Below are 22,053 nucleotides of genomic sequence, written 5' to 3' on the forward strand. Positions count from 1 at the left end.
AATAAATGAACCTAGTTGTTTCTCATACATTCTGATATTTTCTCATTTACTGACATGGAAAACTCTGACTGCTAGAGCTATTATAATTTCTTTTTATTTTAAATTCTTTTTATTTTATTTATTATTATTTTTTTAATTATTTTTTATTTATTTTATTATTTTAATTTCTTTTTATTTTATTTATTTAAGTGTTGTAGAGGAAGATGTTACCTAGTTTTCTCTTCCTCCTTAAATGATGCTCCATTTTTACCATGCAGGTAGGGCTTCTTTTGCTGGCCACTTTTGTTGAACAGATGATTCTCATGAACACTGGATTGCTTCATGTGTACTGTACATGAAAATAATCATCAATGTGCCTTTTCTTAAAGTGTATACTAGTTTCCTAACAGTTAATGTTGTTGCAGATTATTTAACATGTATTTAACATTTGATGTTACGGTTTTCTGAATTTTTCAGCTTGTCATCAGCCTTAAAATGGCACATTTTCTTCCAGGTTGAAAATATCTCCTTAATTTGTTGCATAAATCCAGTGCAATGCAATATTAACAAACTAACACACCTAAGAGAAATTAACAAATAACTAAGTGCTGTTATATCAGCTCTTCAGACTGGAAAAATTTAAGATAATATTTAAAGTCCAGTATTTAAAGTGCTAGCAGTCCTAGATGTAACGTGAAGGAACCGGGGCTCCACATCATCAACCAACTATGAGTTTGCTACAGCAGTATTAAAAAACAAACAAACAAACAAACAAACAAAAAAAAGAAATCGCTATCAGATTTAACCAAGATAAAATAGGCTGTGATAGTTCATGTCAGAAAACACCATCAGTAATCCAATGGTGGAGAACATTTACTAAAATAAGATGAGAAGGGGCTATGTGACCAATGACAGTAGTCTTAATTCTGGAATTGTTTATTATTTTTATGTTTCAGTGCTTCATCTCACATTGTGATTCTGCCATTATGAACTATGTGCTTGCATGTATATTACTGACAGTGACCTTGTATTAAAGATATGTGATCATCAGAAACTGAAGAAAGGAGATGAGACATTATCAAATCTTTGGAAGTTTTGCCTGTAGTCTGGAAGCCAAAGCTATGACTTTTCTGGTTTATGCATTATCAGTCATGAAGAAGTTGCAATGAGAATTCAGTTTATCCCGATACTGGTAAGCCAAAATTGAAACCAATTGCACTTCTAGAACTCTATTAAGTTTGCAGTGCTAGCAGGACTTGAAAGGAGTAACCATTTATTTTAGTTAAGGAAATCAGCCATGTCTCTGAGTTTACATAGATAGTAGCTCAGTTAAATAAAAGTGCATTCCATTTAGAGTAGGATTGTGCTTTAATGTTGAATGAATGCTACTCTGGAGTTGTTGACTCTCACTTCCCTGTGTATGTGCATACATTCATCATATAGAGAAGTAGATCTTGAGGCTCTTTCACTGGTATAATAGAGTATTTGACAGTGTATTGAAGGCTGCTTAGCTTGGAGATGTACAGAGAGTGGTACCTAGCAGAAGTATTTACAAAGTTTTTGCTGTTGAAATGTTTCTTCTCATATTTATTTAATTTATCTTCTTTAAAACATCTGCTTTGCAGTCATGGGAAACTCTAGATTAACAACTGTGTTTTTAATCAAATATATCTTGAACTAATTCAGTTTCTCCAATGTAGTCTGTTTTTCATATTACAAGCAAATATTTGAGGATGTCTAAATTACGTTCTGTAATGTTTAGTGACGGATATCAAGAAAGTAATATTAAATTAGAAATATGCTGCTCCAATATCAAACAGTTCTCATTTCAGTGAGGTTCTTCAGTGAGTTCTGCAGGTGTCTTCCATTATCTTCCTATCCTATATTTCTATTACCAGATTGCATCTTAGTACAACAGTCCAATTGATTTAATTCTAAAAGAACTAGATTCATTCTTTTTTATTTACATTCCTGAACTTTAGTATCTTCCCAAAAGTTCATCTTATGTTCATAATATTCTTTGTTTCTCACTTTTTATAGAAAAGCCTACCTTCAGCCACTGGATATGTCAGGTTAGCATCTGTGAAGAGATCCCAGTTTCCACATGCTTGTTTTTTTCTTCTGTGGTGGTTCCCCCCCGCGCCTTTGCATTATAAATAGCCAAATAGCCATCTTCTCTACCCCTACCTTCCCCAGTCTTAGATGAGTCAAAGAAGGGTCAGTTCGTACAGTTCTGTTAATCTACTGAAAAAAAAACCAAAAAGAAACTATGAAGAAATTTAAACTTTTTATTCACACTTTTATTTGCAATATAAAGTTATTGCTGTAATAAGAAATTAAATATTATAGTGCTACTTTGTAATTCAAAGTATTCAGATAAGTTATGGTTTTCTAACTGGAAAAAAATAATTGTTGTTCATTGTGGCGTAACGGACCACACAGACACCAGGGTTCTTTCAGTAACTGCTGCTACTTTATTGATGACATAACTACATTATCCTATGTTGTATCCCCATATTGAGGACAGGTTCCCTTCTTATACTATTCCCCCACAGCAGTCATTTTCCACTAATTATTCATTGTTCAACAACTTTGCCCGGCAACCACAAACATCCAGCAACTTCCATGCCTTAACGGCTGGAGAACAAGCAACCGGAGACGGCAAGGCGTCTCCTGAATCACCCTTCTTTGTTCCCTCTAAGCTCTTTACATTCCTGATAGCCTCATCGTTAAGAGTCCGATATTATCATCAACCATGGGGCTTGTCGACTCCCATGGCCACAGACCCACAGTTCATTTTCTGAACTAAAAGTTAAATCATATGAAGTAGAGTGAGTGTTGATCAGTTATTACACTAGAAGGTACATCTTGAGCTGGTAAAATTTTTAATAACTGAGAAAATTTTTGCCATCTGCTAACTTTTCTGAGAATCAGATATCAGGTTATTACGCAATTCTGTTTTTGAAATTTCAACACTACTAAATAGATACTCATTGATATTTTAATATCATTGATATACAAGCTCTGTAGCTGCAGACCAATGTGTTTGATGTAAGACCCTTATTCTTATGGCAAATATGGCATATGCTTTCAGCACTAACATAGGGGCAGTGTTTGAAAAACAGATGAGGTGGTGCGAGGGAAGGCAGATTGCTTGGTTGTAATGGTTTCACAGATAGGCAGCCAATCCCTCCAGCTGTGCTGGAGGGAAGTCCAGTCTCCTGTGCCATGTTACAGAATCACAGAATCACAGAATAGTCTAGGTTGGAAGAGACCTCCAAGATCACCGAGTCCAACCTCTGACCTAATACTAACAAGTCCTCCACTAAACCATATCCCTAAGCTCTACATCTAAATGTCTTTTAAAGACCTCCAGGGATGGTGACTCAACCACTTCCCTGGGCAGCCCGTTCCAGTGACTAACAACCCGTTCAGGAAAGAAGTTCTTCCTAATATCCAAGCCAAACCTCCCCTGATGCAACTTTAGCCCATTCCCCCTCGTCCTGTCACCAGGCACGTGGGAGAATAGACCAACCCCCACCTCGCTACAGCCTCCTTTCAGGTACCTGTAGAGTGCAATAAGGTCACCCCTGAGCCTCCTCTTCTCCAGGCTAAACAGTCCCAGCTCCCTCAGCCACTCCTCATAAGACTTGTTCTCCAGACCCTTCACCAGCTTTGTAGCCCTTCTCTGGACTCTCTCGAGCACCTCCATGTCCTTCTTGTAGCGAGGGGCCCAAAGATGTTGCATCTGCCCAGTGTGGAAGTTGGAAGAGGAAGGAAAGAAATACCTTACTCTTTTTTATCTGAACAGAGTAACATTCCTCTGAACTCCATCCCTGCAGGGGATGGAGAAGGAATAGTGTCTACAGTCCTGCAGTGCTATTGGCCACTCACTGGCTGGGGCTGGAAAGGAAATGCAAAACAGGGGGCTTTGTGTAACCCTGGCAGAAGGATGCAGATTCTCCATGGGATGAACCAGTGTGTCAACCTGCTCTGAGAAATTAATGGATTGGCTAAATTGAAATTTTGTCTACACTTTGAAGAATTCCAGAGACAAGAACAAACACCTCTGTTTAACCTCACAAATGCATTTAGAATGCTGTTCTAGATCTGAGAGTTCTGGACATCGTGCAAATCATTTCTAAATATAGCTTTAGATTATTAGGCTGAAGTCCACCTGACATTTTAGACTAGAGGTTTCTAATTTTGTCTCCTCAGCAGACTTTTGGCTTCTGTTCAGCACTGCTGATCAGTTTTGTCTAGGAACATTGCAGGGAAGCATAGCTTGGTTCCAGTCCATTCTTACCTGGCATGTGCATATACTGCATTTTTTCAGATAGCAACAGCACCATTAACTGACAAAGCCTTTTATTTTACATATGGGGAACCTAAGGAGATGGTACAAGACAGAAGGACACAAGAATTCAGGCAAGATCCACAAGCGAAAGATAACTGAGAAAGACTGAGCTGAGATCTGTCAAAATGTTCAGTAGTTCCAGACCTCCCAAAATTTCTTTGCCTTCAGAGGAATTATGGAATTCCATTATTATGGAATAAAAGTTCCACATGTTCTGAAAGCCTGTTTGGGGGGATGCCCATACATATTTTGGTGCTGAGAACTCTAGTTCTGTTCATATGTCTTGTGTTTAAGTACAGTCAAGATCCCCAGTTAAAGAATTCCTCTCTGTTTTACGTGGTCTAATAACATAGACCCTCTGAGAGCATTGTTAATTTTTCTGTTCTATAGTACAGGGAACCACCATGTCAGTTCAGGTATTCAGATTATGTTTAGTGGAAGGGTGCTTAAATGCTGTTGCTCAGAGCTGTGACATCTCTGTCCCTTAATGGAGTGAATCCTCTTGCTTTATTCTGACCAGATCTTTGAAAAAGGAATATTTCCTCAGGATGTCTGCTTTAGGAAAGTGAGGAGGAAACATAATCAAAAGTCGGTGTCAGGGTGTATGCATACAAGCATAGTTCATTTAGAATTACTGTGTCATCAGGCTGTCTGGGTAAATTTGTTGTCCATTTTTCTCCATGTGAATATTCATTATTGCCTGTATTGCAATTGTTTTTGCATAAGTAGGAAGAACAAATTTACTGTGGCATTACAGTGACATAAAAGAGGAGGCTGCAGAGTTATAGTAACATAGAAGTCATGTTGCAGTCAGATTAAATTGATACCTCTGTCCAGGTACATGAGAATCCCTTTTGGAGCTGCACTGCTGCATAATGTCATTATACTTGCTGAATCTGTCTCTATCTACTTAAATTAATAAACAAAAGCCAGTGTGTTCTTGCACGTGCTGTTGCCCAGAGAAAATGTCATTTAGGTATTTCAGGCATGAAGATATCACAGCAATTGGCAACTGTATGAAAATCCAGCTCAATAACGTACAGTGATGAAACATATTAAATCAAAGTTACATCTGAAGAGTACACATGGTTCTCACAATAATATTTACATATACACATATATATTTTATGGCATTACATTCGTTACCTGAATTTGAATTATCTGTTGTATCATTATACATATAACATCAAGGTTCGGAGTATTTTTTTTATATCTGAATAAGTTAAATTTATTTCATAATAAATATTGAAAATACATTGCTGTATTTAATGTTCAAATAAAATTAATGGCAAGAAAATAGAGAAATGGTTACAACAGGCTGTTTAAAACTCCTGCTATGTAGCATCTGACAGTGAACAAATGAAGCTTTATTGACATTTTATAGATTATATTTAATATTCAGTGATGCAAAATTTGGCTTTGCAGATATGTGAACCAATCCTATTACTTTCAAAATATTCATCATTCATATTCTATAACATTTTTATTTATTGCATTAAAAAAAAAAAAAAAAGGCTGCTTGTAAACTATATATATACAAAACATCTAAGTTTGCTAATCAGGCTTCTGAACTGGAATCCTTCAGTCACAAAGGACTCTGAGTGTTACACTGTGTTGAGTACACAGAACATCATTCAAAAGGTAGGCTCCGGTTTTGACTGAGCTATGTAGACTCATTTAGAAATTTACAGTCCTAACTTACAGTCCTTTTTCCTAAGAAAGCCAGAAGTGCAGCTTTCTCCTGGAGGAGACAGAAGGAAAAAGGGCTCAGAAGGGTTCCTTTTTTTGATACAGTTCACTGATTTCCACATCAAACTTGCTTAGCTTACAAGTACAAATATGGTTTTCTTTCTGGTTTCTTAATTTTGGCAGCCTGCTCAGCACGTTCACCCCAGGCTCGGACAGTCAGCCTGTGTTCTTTTATTTCATGTCTCATTGCTGGTAATAGAGTATCTGCAGGCTTTATTATGCCTCCAACATATCTCTGTGTGGTTGTTTTCAGATTATGCCAATGGTGACACCTGTGTTAACCCTCTTAATCTTCAGTGGTGTGGTTAAAGTATTGTGAAAGCCAAAATCATAAGACTCAGAGTTTCTATATATACAGGAGAGCAAAACAGTCCTCAGAGCCTTTCCAGCCAGCAATATAGGCTTCTGGACTTCATATATGAAGTGCTGTCTTCCATATTTCAACTTTGCACCCCAGTCCAGTGTTAAGGATGTGTGAGACATTATTCTATGTGTGGTTTTACAGTTCTAAATATGAGTCTGATATCACAGGAAGTTTTCCCACTACTTTCTCTTCTCTTGCCTCATTCTTCACAGCCTCCTCTGGAACTATTTCTGATAGTTCATAACTTCTGCCCGCATGGCAGAAGCAGCAGCAGCAACAAATTGCTGCCAGAGAGGTAGCCTGGCACAACACTGGACATGGGGTGGGGACAGGCTGGGGGCCTGGCAGCAGAGACCTGCCTGCTTCACTGCAAATGTTATGGCCGGGTTAACGCCCTTCTCTGTGAAGTGGCAGATGGAGCAGCCAGAGGCTGCTGTGAGGAGGCATGTGGGATAGAGTCCTGGGCACAGCAGTCCAAGTGGACATCCCTCTCAGTCATGGTGTCTAAGATGGAAACAGCTGAGGTAGGTTCAGCTGTGAAATCAGGTCTTGGGAGAAAACAATGCAAGCATTTACATCAAAACTAAGAAATGTTATACACAAATCTATAACCTGATGTTTCCACTACATAGAAATCAATGCCAGGTTTAATTGAGTTCTAAGACAGTTTGTTAATTTCTGTATGTAAGGCATTTTGTGTTTTATTTATTCATGAAAGTCCAGACCGCTGCATTGGCATTTTCAACAGATGCCTGAGATTAAAAGTAACTCTGAGGCTGCCCTGAGTTACTGTTGGGTGAGTTCAGCCTGCCCAGCCTGAAGTTCAGCACAAAGTAAAGAGATTCAAAGGCTCTTTCCTGTCTATCCAAATAGATCCTTCTCACAGCAGGAAGCCTGACTGTGTAGATTATGTATCAGGCTGCCCTTTTCTCAGACAACAGAAGGCAGGTTTTGAGATCAGCTGCCATGCTCTGTGACCGAGAACTAACTTATTGGGGAGGGGAAAGCCATCCTTGTCCAGCTTCAGGGAAATGAAAATAAAGATTGGATCAAAGACCAGTAATCACTGAAGAGCCTTCTCTGAAAATGACAGTAACATGCCAGTTATCGAATTTCTGTGTACAGTTAAACAAAGCAACAAACAAAATCCCTCCAATCTGTTTTCTACCTTGTGCAAGCCTTGAATCTCTTCCCAAATCAACTTGGCACTTACCCACTCAAGCCCTGACACCTCAAGCTAGGTCACTGTACATGAGAGCAGAACACTGAGCTGGGTGAGAGCTAACGTTTGAGCATACCGGTGGCTGCGTTCAACTCCAGTGTCATGAGCTCTGGCAACAGCATAGCAGCCTTTGTGAGTAAGCTGCTAGAGCACAAGCTGTTCTCCTAACCTGACAAATAATGCATTTGCAGATGCAGATGAAAAGAGGAGGATACTAAACTTTTGCATGGTCTATTGATGATTTTTCTTTATGGGAAAGCAAAGATTATTGAATAGCACAACCGAGAAAATGAATTTGTCCATATAAACTCAAATAGGGAAAACCTGACAGGGCTGGAAAGGGGATGAGGATGGGGGTGGGGGGAAGACCTTTGAAATACTGGTGATAATCCACAGATATGCCTTCAATGTATTGCAGATTGCTTTCTGCAGGGTGCTTCCCCCATGTGTTGTGACTGATTTTCTCCAGGACAGGAAAATCTCATTCTTCTTGCCTCTTTTGCTTTTACCCCTTTCTTGCATCCTGGTAAGAGCTGTTCAAGGTAACCTGTATCTAGGTTTTCAGTCAAGTCAGATTTGTTTTGAACATTTTTTTGAATAATTATCTGTTTATGATTTATGATTTCTTAGAAGATTTCACAATGTGTCATATAAGAGACAAAATCATTCTGGGTATCTGCTTTTGTTTTGGATTTGCATGTTATCCAGTTTCTGAATAATTCTTAATTTTTTGTCCTGGTGCCTTTTTTCAGTGAATATAATAACTCATACATTTGCATTAAATCACAGATGATTCACTGCAAGTGCATCTATTGTCTTAAACATTTGACAATGTAATATTTCATAATCCCATTATCTAGGTGAATTAAAAATTTCCACACAATGAATATTTCTTCAACCTTAAGAGACTTGCAGAAATAGCTTTTCAAAAAGTTTCTGAAATTATTTTAAAAATCAGTAAATCAGTGTATTTTATTTATTTATTTATTTATTTAGATAATTCAGTAAGGCCTTTGATATATCACAGCATACTGAATCATGGACAAATAGTTCAACTGTGAGATGAACAGGCTCACGTTACACTGGGTGAAGAACTGGCTCAATGATAGAGCTCAAAGGGTTGTAGTAAACAGGACTAAATCTGTTTAGTGGACATCCACCAGCAGTGTTCCCCAGGGCTCAGTTCTAGGGCTGGTCTTATGTAAAATTTTGATCAGAGAGCTGGGTGCAGGAGTGGAGAGCTGTTGACTCCAAGGAGGGCTGAGAGGTCTTGCAGAGGAATCTAGATAGATTGGAGCATTGGGCAATCAGCAACAGCATGCAGTTCAATAATGGAAAATGCTGGCTTCTGCAGCAGGGATGGAGTAAAGCTCGACACAGGTCAGACTGGGAGATGAGTGTCTGGTGGTCAGCTCAGCAGAAATGTATCTAGGGTTGCTAGATGACAGCAGGCTCAGCATGAGCCAACAATGTGCCCTGGCAGCCAAGGGGGTAAACCACATTGTAGGGTGCGTTAAACACAGCATTGCCAGCTTGTCAAGAGATGATTCTCCTCTAAATATCCTGATATTTTGCATTGAAGTGGCCTCACCTTGAATATTGTGTGCAGTTCTGGGTTCCATGGAATAAAAAGGATGTTAAGGTATTTGAAAGCATCCACAGGAGGCAACAAAACTGGAAAAAGAGATGGAATATATGTTCTGTGAGGGGAGGCTGAGGACACTTGGGTTGTCTAGTCTGGAGAGAAAGAGGTTGAGAATTGGCCTCATTGCTCTCTGCAATTTCCTGAGGAGGAGAAATGGAGAGGGAGGTGCTGGTCTCCTCTCCTTGGTAACTGATGATTGGAGACACAGGAATGGCACAAAGCTGTGCAAGGGGAGGTTCAAACTGGACATTAGGAAAACTTTCTTTACCATGAAGGTGGTCAAACACTAGAATGGGTTTCCTGGAGAGGTAATTGATACCGCTTGCCTTTCAGTATTCAAGAGATATTTGAATGATGCCCTCCATAATATGCTTTAACTTTTGGTTAACTCTAAAGAGGTCAGGCAGATGGAGTAGATGATCTTTGTAGGTCTTGTGAGAAACAACGTCGTGTTTTTGCAGTAGATATTTTTCTTTATTCCAAGGTAGTTGTGTAGTCATAATAAGGAGAAATGCTAAGTAGATAAGTGGACAGTAGAAGGCCTCACTGTTCCAAAATAAGGTAGAAGCTTGAGAAAAAGAGGATGAGCAGTGTGAGAAGAGTAAAACAAAGATCACAAGTTCTCAAAACTTAAGAAAGGAGAAATTAAAAGGTTGAAAAAAAGAAAAATTGTACATATATGGTATAGAGGAGCGTTGAGTAGCTTGTGAACCTGTAGTACTCAGCCAATGAGGAAACAGGGGAGGTCATCAGGTGTCAGGTAATAGGGAATAAAAGGTTGTGATTTCTTTACTAGAATGTGCTCCTGATTGACAGGACACCCGCCATTGCAATTGTGAATAAAATAAGCTTCACAGAAAATCCTGTCTGAAGAAAGTTATTTGAGATTTTTCTCACAGTCTCTTCCAACTGAACTATTCTAGTCTACTCTAACAAATAAAATGTAGTTAGTTTTTCCTCTTTTTCCACTCATTAGAGCGGTGTGAGTACATGTATGTTTCATATCTACCTTTTTCTCTCTTTCTCCATTTCTTCTATGAATTTTGGTATTTTTTTTTTTTTTTTCAATTGCTGGTGTTTCTATTTTAACTCTCATTTTTAAAGCAGAATTTCAGCAACTCTATCTATTACTGCTAGACTCATCTTGGTCCTGAGGAAACACGTGCTATTAAACAATTCTTTTGAACCATACTCAGTAAGGGAAGGTGAAAGATAAAAATAAATATTCTGTATGGAATCTTTTTTTTTTTTTTTTTTTTTTTTTTTTCAAGAGGTCACTTTCTTACCACTTTCTAATGTTTGCTTGATGAGATCCAGCTGAGTATTGTTGAGAGGATGAGAAATTTAGATAAAAGGAGAAGTTAGAGGAAACCCACTACTACACTAAGCACAATCTGTGACCTTTCAGGTACTTAATCTAAGACATATATAGATATTAACTGTCATGTCTGTAATCTTCTGGTGCTTTTGCTATAAATGGGAAATGTAAAGAAAGAGAGGGAGTGTTTGTTTTCAGTTCTTAAATATGTCACCTATTATTTATTTTTCATGTTTCTATATGTCTATCATGTATATGTATAATTTGTAATTGTATATGTAATCGTTTATGTTCCTTAATTCTCTTACACTGTATAATACTATTTTAAATAAATTGTCCCCCCCCATGCGCACACACTAGAAAACTGTTTTTGTTGAAATGTATTTGTTTCCATCTGTTGTAAGTAGAATGCACTTACAAATTCATAGTTTTCATAGACACTTAAAAAAACAACTGTAGTATCTGTTGAAATAAAATGTTCTGTGACAGAGAACATCTTGAAATTAATATATCAAAGCTAAAATCATTAACCCTATTCCCAAAGCATCTCTTCAGAGCACAAAGTAAGTTTAACAAGTGTAATGCGCTTGTATGACCAAGTCAGTCTTGGCTGTCTGATCAAACATACTATTTTTCCCAAAACAAATAAAAAAGCAAAAAATATTACTTTTTCATGGTTTAAAAGCAAAGTGAAAGTTTGCTAAGATTAGTCACAGAAGTCTGAACTAAATAGTCTGGACTCAAAGAAGTAATAAATATTAAAGTGATCTGGAAAATGGAAGAATGTCCTAACTATCAGATTTAATTTGGGGGGGGGGGGAAGAATTTTAAAACTTTGTTCAGGAATACTTTAAAAGAAGTGCTAAATGTTAATTTTATGGAAAATCAGTTCTATGAATTGCTAAAGCTTGAATGTGACAAAGAATTAACTATAAAAATATTTTCATTAAAGGATTTCTTCAGCAGTGTTGTATCCATTTTATCTTTATTTTGAAGATCAGGGTGTCACTAGCTGATATAACATAGTTTTAGTTCAGATCACAACTTTTCCTTCTATTCAGTAAATGTAGTAATTCCCCCAAGAGTCAGCTTATTCTTTCACTGAAGCCACATATCCAGAGTGGAAAAGAAATCAAATTCAGCTAATAATGTCTATTAAAACCGTTGAACAAAGGGAAAGGAAAAAATTAGTATAGTGAAATATAGCTATTGTCTTCCTTAATGTATATTTCTCTCTCTACACTTTATTTAATCATTTGCTATGATGGTTTTGGTTTTGCTTTTTAGGGTGATGGAAATATTTCAGAGCAAGATTCTGTCATTACGTTTTTTATGGTAATATCAGCACTTATTATTATTATTATTTTCCTTCAGATTATGGTGTCCTGTTACTGGTAAAGTGTTAACTATTCTGTCAACATGCTTATTATAGACTGTTTTCTCTGGCAAGTGGAAACTAATTGGAGTCTTTCCATAATCATTGATGAGTTAACAGGTAAGTTTTGATGTACAAGACTACAAGTCACTAAAAGACAAATTACTGTATGTGTAATTAGGTTGATCAGTACTTCCAGTTTCTACCATAGATTAACTTATTTGCTAAGTGATTATATTACAGTGCTTTATCCAACAATGTGTATATGTATGTATGACCCATAAAGCACAGAACAGTAGTTATAAAAAACAGTTTAAGTCTCCTGAGTAACTGGACATTAACCTAACAAATTAGTTTTTCTCCTAATCACAGATATAAGGCCATTTTTAACTATTATGATTTTTTAAAATACTATCCTGACATGGATAATATTTACTGCTATGGAGTTTACTATAATATGACCATCCATGCATACATGCATACATATAAAATTCAAATTAATAGGTGACATAGAGATGAGTAAAACAGACTTAGGTCTGTTTTAATGTAGTGAGAAAGATACTCTGAGGGGGGGAAAAAAAATACATTCCCATCATTTAAGAATTGAAGCCACTCTCAAAGTACCTGAATACCTTTCAGAATGTACAGCAGGACTTTTAATAAATTATCTTGTGTGTTTTGAACTAAAGGTGGTTCAGAGTAATTATGTAGGACAGTCCAATATAGTAGGGCAGGAAATTACTAGAGTCCATTAATTTCATTTGTGTCCTGTCAGAGAAAAGTCAATTAGAGGTGTACATGTAGAGCATGTAAAAGATCCACTTACATGTCAGTTCCCCTAGATCACTCTTTGGCTAGGGTACTTGACAAGAGGTAAGCTAACCCCAGCAGTTATCACAGAACCAGAACCACATTAATCAACAGGGCTTGTATGACTCCATTAAGGTGCTATGTGAGTGCCTCAGACTTTAATGACTATATATGAACAACAAATCAGAGACAAGGAAATATTAAGATCCCTCTTATAAAGAGGGATCTGAGACACAGACCTACAAAGTGACTTGGATGGACTTCTAGAGCAGGAGTTGTGTGGTCTTCTGTCATCTAAACTGACTATCTAGTGTGAGAAAAATCTTACAGATTCCCTTACAGTCAGTGGAAGGAGAGAGAGGAAATGCTAGGGAGTGATTTGTTATCCTGATTGTAGGATGGGATGAATCACCTGCAATGGTTTTAAGAGGCAAGATTTAGATTACATGTTAGGAGGAAAGTTTTTACTCAGAGGGTGGTGAGGCACAGCAACAGGTTGCCCAGAGGAGTTGTGGATGCCCCATCCATGGAGGTGTACAAGACCAGGCTGAATGAGTTCCTGAGCAACCTGATCTAGTAGGTAGTATCCCTGCCCATGGCAGGGGGGTTGGAACTAGATGATCTTTAAGGTCCCTTCCAACCCGAGCTATTCTATGATTTTATGAATGAGGTATTCTCAAGAGGGAGAACATGTACCTCCAGTTTAGGAGGTATGCTCTAGGCAACATTTACACACATGCAAAAACAGAAATGTAGGACACTATGGAGTTATAAACAGCTGAGTTTGGGCATCTCAGGGATTGTAGTTTTGGTTCTGGATATGAGATACAAATCATTTTGTGTGTGTTAAACTAGTAGATTTCATCCTAAATGAACTACCAGTAAAATACACAAGAAACCATGATAAGACAGGGATTATACTTACTAGGACATGTACAGTTTTTGTTAAAGGAACAAGCAAAATATGTCACGTCCATGTACATCTTTCTCACCATTCCCACCCTTTTCAGATCTATTTCAAAATTATTTTGGAAGCCTTTGCACACTAAACTCTTATGAGGTATCTGTGATCCAGGAAAGAGAAAAAGAAAACATTCTGAGCCTTAATTTTTAATGCGAAGTCAGTAGTGCAGAACCTTTCTTAGGAGAAGCTAAATAGGGGGCAAGGTTTATTAGTATTGGAAGTAGCACATTCAAAACTGACTTCAAGCTATGAATTAATTTCATCCTTATCAGTAAAGATGGAAACAGCATTAATTTGCAAGCAAAGAATCTCATAGTTGTTAGAGATCTCAGGTTGCAGGACAGCCAAGTAATAGAAATCCATACAAAAGCTAGGATCAAAATAGAATTCTAAACCTGAACTTGTAAACACTAAAGTCAAAGTCGTATTTAGGTCATGTAAATATTTGCAGTGTAGTTTTTCTGTAACAGCATCTCTGAAAATCTAAATAAATAAGAAACTGTTTGTGGAGCTTCAGATCATGCAATAACAACAAAAAAAAAAAAGTGAAAAATTGTTTTGTGCTAAAAATTAAAAAGCATTAGAATAATTGAAACAAACATTTTTAAACAATGCTAGACATAGCTCTTTACTGCAAGACTTTGAGATCACTGGTTTTATCTTAATATCAGAAAAGTGACATTCTCTTTTTGGGACCCATATTTCTCATATGGGGAAAAAAATTCACCTAACACTCCTGTAAACTGTGATTATGCAATGTCCACTAACATCATTGTCTGTTAAGTCAGTTCTGCAGCTTCTCATTCATACTAGTATTCCTCCAAATGAACTCAGAAGAGGTTTGTAACATTATCAACGTGATGATAAATCTGAACATGCTCTCGCTTCCATGCATTGATATTGTGTGGAAAGCAAGCTGGTGTAAAGCTGCCCTACATCTTTAGAGAAGGGGAGGCTATGGGGACTACTGGCATAGCAGAAGATTGGGGTTATATCAGCATGACTAAATACAGCAGTTTCAGGGATTGATCCCTGACATGTCAACTGTGCGTTACAAAAAAAATCATACCGACATGTATCTAAGTCTCTTTGGAGTAGACAAGTTTAATTAACACTCAGCTTTGCATCTTTTCTCGTTTACACATAGTACTACCATGGCACTAAAATGCTTATTGTTTCTCTCAGCATGGGCTATTTTCTTTCTTTTCCCCAGTGCAGAGAGTCTGATATAGAGTGAGGGACATATTATAACCCACTACAGTGTTCCTACAGTATGGAAGACATGGGTTGCACACCTTAGGTTGTACCGGAAGGAAATGTGGGAGGATATGATAGTGCTGTGTGTATTGGCACATTGTTGCAAGATGTAGAGGGGGAAGCTGTTGAAGCTTCCTTCATGCAGCCTTTTGGGAATTCTTTCTGGTGCCCATGGAGGCTCCGTGAAGTTTGGTTTTGACAGAACTAGTTGGAGTAGCCTGAAGATGCATGTACCCCTCTGTATGTAGTATCATTTGATGTAGGAAATACTCTTGCAATATTTTAGTGATGTATCAAAGTACTCTGTGAGATGTTTGTTTGTTTGTTTGTTTTTTCAGTGTTCTTTTTCTATGAGTGTTGGGAGAAGCTCCATGTCGATGTGCTGGTATTTTGATAACCTGCTACTGCAGGAGTCATCAGCATAATACAAGCCCTTCTTCTGTCATGCCCATTGATGATACATATTCATTTTCCACTCTAGTCAGCACTAACATTTCTATTACAGCTGAATATTTCTGGGCAACCAAGCTCCATAGTTACTTTGCCCATAGTTACTCACCACTGTAGATGTTCCCAGGGAGTTTTTTTTTTTTACCTTCTTCAAGTTCAGTTGAAACACCAGTCTTGGAAATGTTTGAGCTAATAATAAGCTAATAATTGAGATTTTTTTTGGTGTCACGTTGACTTTGGAATTTCACTTTGATGTGCTGGCCATTCTGAAGGCCATTCTAAATAATATTATTAATTTGCATTGCTAAGCAAAAAGTCATCTCAAGCCAAAATTTGGAACTTGTTATTTAGAAATTGTCAACATGGGAGACATGGGAAATTGTGACAACTATGAAACATTTCTGAAGATATTTTAAAATAGGAAAATAAATAATACCCCCCCACCTTCAAAATCAACACTTTCCTTTTAAAGAGGTTTTTGTTTTCAATAAATCAGCAACAATAAAAATTCCATCAAAAAGTGCCAATGTAGCTGAAGTCAGTGTGAATGTGATGGCCATTGCCTTTTGCAGTTCCTAATCCTGAATTATGTGGCATCCTGAAGAGAAGCAGAAGGGAAGAGTGTCTAGAACGGACACAGTTCCTGATTCTTCACTTCTCCAAAGTGAAGTTGAACAGGTTAAGGTCTGTATATGGGGTTGATTTCCTACTTTTGTTTAAACAATCAGAATTTATTACTCTTTTCTTGTAGTTCAGTTATGGAAATTTTGAGTGTTAGAGTTTTGATATTTCTTAGGATATGTTCTTGCCAGAAATGTATGCTATTTGTTTTGTTTGGTTTGTTTGCATTACACTACTAATGTTAGGAGTCCTAGACAAGTTGCACCTATTGGAAGAGAAGTTTGTTGTTGTTTTGTTTTGTTTGATTTGTTTTTGTTTGGTTGATTTGTTTATTTTCCAGGCAGGATTGGGGTGGTAGATATGTGGCTATACCTGTCATGCTATATTAGCAAGAATCTCATTCTCTATGATGTCTGAACCTAAAGCAATAACTGTACAATATTGTTACATGAATCATTCAGTCAGTAATTTTTACAGATCAATAGAACTGCTTATTCATGTCACTGAATCAGCTTTTGATAGCCAGCTCTAAACAAGTAGTGAATTTTGAGGAAGAATCTGGGATTTTGATTAAATTTGGGTCTGTTTATGGATATGGAGGTTTTAGCTTCTTATCATGACACTGTGGTTCTGCTTGCTTTATGCAATTATGAGGAAAAACCCATATGTCCATGTATCTGTCATGTTAGACCACATGCTTGACAGCTGTAATTCTATTGTTTATCTAGTTGTGTTCACCTTCGTCATGAGTAAATGAGAAGGGCTTAACTTCCAAAGGTGACTTTAAGCATATTTTTAAAGTATCTTTTTCACAATTTTGAAAAAAAATGGTGGTAGTGATGAACCAAAATATTACATCTTGAAAGACAGATATGCTGTTCATTATTATTTTATGCCTATTATCCCTTGACTTTGAAACTAGAAAAAGAGAAGCCATCTAACATGACACCAACACAATATACTAAACAGGCATCCTACTTGTCCAATAAAAACTAACTCAGAAAATCAATGATTTCCTCAACAACAATTCTGGGTCATTTCACTACGTAGCATAAGCTTGACTAAACCAGTTACTGTGTGCATCTGTGGGTAACTGACCTATGTCTCTTCAGTTCAGAACTGAACAGAGACATTTGACTATCAGTTCCATAGTTGCATACAGACACAACCTACATAGGGATTTTTTTCACTGAACTGACTGACAAAAGGTCATGAGTGATATCTGAAATCTATAGCTGATCTCCATACAAACAATACAATTAAACTGATTTTTGTCTTTTAAAATTATCACTATCAAGGTTGACTTACAGTGTCATCACCCCCATCCTCTTTTAAAATAGATAAAAATTCCATGCATAATGATCTTAAAAAAGAAGCAAAACAGAAATGCAAACATGTTTTATTTGCTACCACTTTAAATGAACTTAAATCCTCCTAACTGGAAAAGTCCTTTCAATTTTCTTGTCATCTGAACGTATGCTGATGACTGCAAATCAACAAATAATGTGCTGCTTTTGCTGTCTATTCCTACTCAGATATAGTTGCCACTTACTGCTTCATGTTGCATATACTATCAATAACAAATGTCAGTGAAACAGTGCAGTATAACATTAATTATAGCTGGATGTTCAGTGAAGTACAAAAGGAATGCTCCTCTTATAAGCAGTTTTCTCCATAGAAAGTCCTAAAGTACCCTGATTGTAGATGGCTGTAGAAAATTCCTAGTCGGAAATAATGTCAAGACTTGACAGAACTTCAGCGCTAAAAATTGTTGTAGTTGCATTTACTTTATTAAAGACATATCAGTTTACATCAGATGTGGCGCTTACATAGTTATATATTATTATTATATTTGTTTCTCTATTTCTTGTTCATTTCTTGCAGCATATTTTATATGTTAAAATCAGTTGGTAGATGATAACGCAGACCAGGAAAAAAATACTGCCGTTCTCTGGCTGGCAGTTGGAAAATTCCATTAAGACTATAATGGATTTGATAATACATGTTTTCTCATCTTAATTCCATTTTCCAAGAGCTTATAATGACAAAGTAACTTTCCTGAGTGGGAAAATATGCCTGAGGTAGCAATATGATAAGAAAGAAGATCCAGATTCCACAATGGAAGACTTCTTCTGTTCTGCTTCTAAAGACACACAGAGAAACTCACTAAAAAGTAATTGTCTTTTCACTTGAATTACATATCATCTGCAGAAATTAGTTACATTTTGTTCCCTAACTTGTGAAGTTCTTTATCTGCTTAAGCCTTTCATGCTATGTGTGTCCCATCAAGAGAATCAAAATATTACATACTGCACAAGACAAGGGGCAAGGCGAGGGTTTTCTTTTTTCTTTTTTTTCTTGTGTGTGTGCATGCATATCTGGCATTGAACATTACAGACAAATATGAATATATTGGAAGAACTTGGGAGATACTAAAGAAGAAATTAGATCTTAAACAGAATGGCTTTTTGGACAGTGGGCATTACGTAAGCTTCTCAAGGTTATAGAAAAGTATATGCACTGGATTAAAACTGATTAGTGTCTGGTCTAGGTCCTTAAGACCATGTGTTTACCAGGTAATATGCTATAACTGTGTAGAAGAGTGTTTAAGATATTGGCAGCACAAAAGATTGCTCCTTGATACAACCATTTTGTTCCATCCAGAGCAATGAGGAAGCTTCTCTGTTTAGCCACAGGCAATATTCAAGTGTTTGGATAGCAAAATAAACAAGCAAAAGTATTTGATTCTCTGGCAGGTAATCCTTAGCATGGTTAATATTATATTGGTTCACTGTTAAATGCTCTTATACACCAAAAATTAATTTAGTCAGGAGCTAGAATAGCAGGTCTTTCAGATAAGCATCTCTTGTCAAGGCTGTTTTAGAGATTTGGGTTTCCTTGTTGTCCCAGAGACAATAACAGAAAAAAATGCAGGCTTTTTAAATATTGTGGCAGGTCCTACTGAAATATTCTAAGGCAAATAAGCAATTATCAGTTTTTACTTTATGGGTTTTGGCTCAAGGAATTCTCATAGTCATGCCACTTCAATAATGGTTAGATAGGTAACCTAAACCATTTTTAGTGGAACATCTGTGAATGTTTGAATTGGCTTTCACCAGATTAGTATGTTCCAGTTTTTGCTAGACACTATTTTCACAGAAGTTTTTTTCTATTGCATAGTAGACAATTTGCAGTTCTTCAGTATCCGCTTCTTGTCAAGTATGTTGTCTTTACAATACATGAACTTGCATCTAGTTTAAGGTAAATGAAGCCTGCAAAGTAATTCTACAAGTTTTCTAATCTTACTCCCATAAGACTGCATATAGTCCTGCCATAGATGCTAGATGAAGTTACTGAACATTGATTTACACGAGTCCTTGTCAAAATCAAGAATGAATGAAGATTCACAAACTTTTTTTTAACTGTTTTCTTCTTTAGTCTGATCAGTGGTAGCTACCAGGCTAATAAATAGATGGTGACATAGCAAACAGCTAATATCACCAACCTTAAGCTGCATTTTTATTTTCCATTCAAATTTCTCTCATGTTTTATCAGCAGATTTTTTTATCTTCATTACAAAGAAAAAAATAAAGCGTAATTTTAAAGTTTCATTTACATATTCTTGAGGAAAGCAGAATCAAAGAAAGCATTTAGGAATTACTGAAGCATCTGATTAATTGCAAGCCTCTTCTCACTTAGTTACACATTAATCTTGAATTGCTACTTCACTCTTTCTGGTGACTGAAATCTCTCTATTATTCAGGGGACATTTCCAGCTGTCTGTGTTGGTAGCAGCAAATGACACTCATAGGTCTCTGCTAAGAAGCTGCTTAAATCGAAAAGCAAACAGCACAACAGCACCATGACAGAGCCAGAAGATACTATGGGGCTATCTAATCAATCACTTCTCTGTGAGAGGAATACTATATTTTCTTGAATTAGTTTCTGACGAAATGAGCATGTGTGTAAAAGCCCAGTGAGCCAAATTTGGTTGTCACAACATGGGTAGAAATCTGGTTTACAGTTACTGTTGATTTATGCTGTTGTAAATAGGATGGGAGTATGACTTAGTGTCTTCATATAGCAGAGTTTAACGTTGTCTTTATTGTCTTCAGCAATAGATTAAATGGTGATCATCTAGAAGAAGTTCCCGCCCCTTCCCTGCCTTTCCATTTTTCCATCTAATTTGTTAAACTATACATTTATTTTTTCTATTTAGTTATTCTGTACCAGGCACAGAATTTACAAATATATGACTCATGCCCAAGTTTTCACTTTGTAGAAGAAGCAGCTCTGTTTTTTTCACTATCTTTTTAGTTAGTGCTTTTCTGTACTCTCAGGAATTTCATGGATATGATTTGAATGAATCTTTGCCTGAGCAACATACATAGAGAATGAGAGCAAGAAGTCTGAAGATATATATATATAAACAAATAATGAAGGGGGTGGAAATACCTCCATGCTGCATGCCCCCAGTAAGAGGCAGCTGCTATAGGACAGAGCTAGTGTTTCCCCATCAGTACGCACCCTGCTGTATTTGTTGGGGCAGGGTGAGAAGGTGTTTTGCAAATTGTGCTGAATTGAGCTGTGAATCATTCCTACTGCTTGAACCTTTCTGACAGGCTCCTTGCAGAATTGGATTAAGCTGGGCAGAGTGTAGTTGCTATAGCTGCTGCATGCTAAGGGTTCTCTCTCTGTCCCTCTCTTGCTTTCTTCTCCCTCCTTTTGTAGTATAAAATTCAGAAAGAGGGATGCAGGGGAAGCAAGCCCCAATCCAAGTGCTGCCTAAGCTCTCTGAATCAAACCCTGGTGGTAGACTGCGGTCTTTATTTTTCCCTGTCTGAGAAGTCTATCATCTTCAGTGACTCCTCCTTTGCTTTAGCAAGTGTGTGCTTGTGGAGAAAGGGATCATGTCACTGTGGGTTGGGGGTGTAAGGATCACTTCTTGACATTTGTAACATTTGTCCTGCAGGGACTGAGACAAAGTACTACTCCTTTAGTCCAACATCATGGAGGGAAGGGCATTGCCCTGGTGGGATCTGCTGGGGAAGGGCCAGAGGACTGTGGTTTAACCCGGGTCTCCTAGTTTGCAAAATGATGCAAGGTGCTACTGTAGCTGCTTTGGGATCTGCTAATTCTGAAGACAACAGCTCAACCTTTGGGTCCATGCATCCAGGCAGAAATGGGCTGAGGAATTGGTAAATGCTCTGCAGTGACCTGGCAGATCCTCTGCAGCATGCCTGGTGTGGGTGAGGCTCTGCACTTGCTGGGGCATAAGGGAGGGGATGTGAAGTTGAGTCTCAGTTTTTTAGGCATTATCCCTTTCTGGGCTGCCCCACATAGTGCCTGGCACAAGTGTGGAGGGGTGAAGGCAGCAGGGAGTCACCCCACCAGGAAAAGAACAGTTTCTGTCACTGCTGGGGGGGGGGACCGGAAAGAGACTCAGGTATGGAAACCAGACCTGATTCCTGGGGATTTACTTGAGGCAGGAAAACTCTGTGACTGTTCAGCTACCTCAGCATGGTCCAGAGTGGGAAGGTCTAAGCACAGACCCTGGGGAAAAATGCCTTAGGTAATGGAACAACTCCCAACAAATCTTCCCAAGGCTAGAGATGGGTTTTGGTCTTAACCACTGTCAATGCTGAGCTTCTTGGGCATTACTATGTTAGAAAAGATTTGGGCAGGGGGGCTGGCCAAATTACACACATAGTTGACACTTTGTGTTCCTGTATTCCCCCCTGACGTGTCTTGGACAATATCTACAGCATGAGGTCTGGTTATCACTGCAAACTACCCTCCTCTCTTTAGAAAGGAGTAGAGAGCTGTTGCTACCAGTGCTACAGTGTTGATGAAAGCTCATTACCTTTCACTGGTCTTCTATTCTTTGGAAATATTGTAATTCTTCCCCATGTCTTTTGAATAGAAAACTAGGTGCTTGGTCT

General features: G+C 37.6%; 1 long non-coding RNA gene across 3 annotated transcripts in view; it reads left to right on the top strand.

Moving 5' to 3' along the window:
* Window positions 1-22,053, top strand: part of LOC118166538 — a 360,867-nt gene that overhangs the window by 291,663 nt on the left and 47,151 nt on the right. For all 3 annotated transcript variants that reach the window (XR_004750563.1, XR_004750562.1, XR_004750561.1), the window contains one exon: window positions 12,009-12,129. This is a non-coding gene — a long non-coding RNA (uncharacterized LOC118166538). The remainder of the gene's footprint in view (window positions 1-12,008; window positions 12,130-22,053) is intronic.

This window comes from Oxyura jamaicensis, chromosome 4 (genome assembly GCF_011077185.1).
Source record: "Oxyura jamaicensis isolate SHBP4307 breed ruddy duck chromosome 4, BPBGC_Ojam_1.0, whole genome shotgun sequence".
Taxonomy (NCBI): Eukaryota; Metazoa; Chordata; class Aves; order Anseriformes; family Anatidae; genus Oxyura; species Oxyura jamaicensis.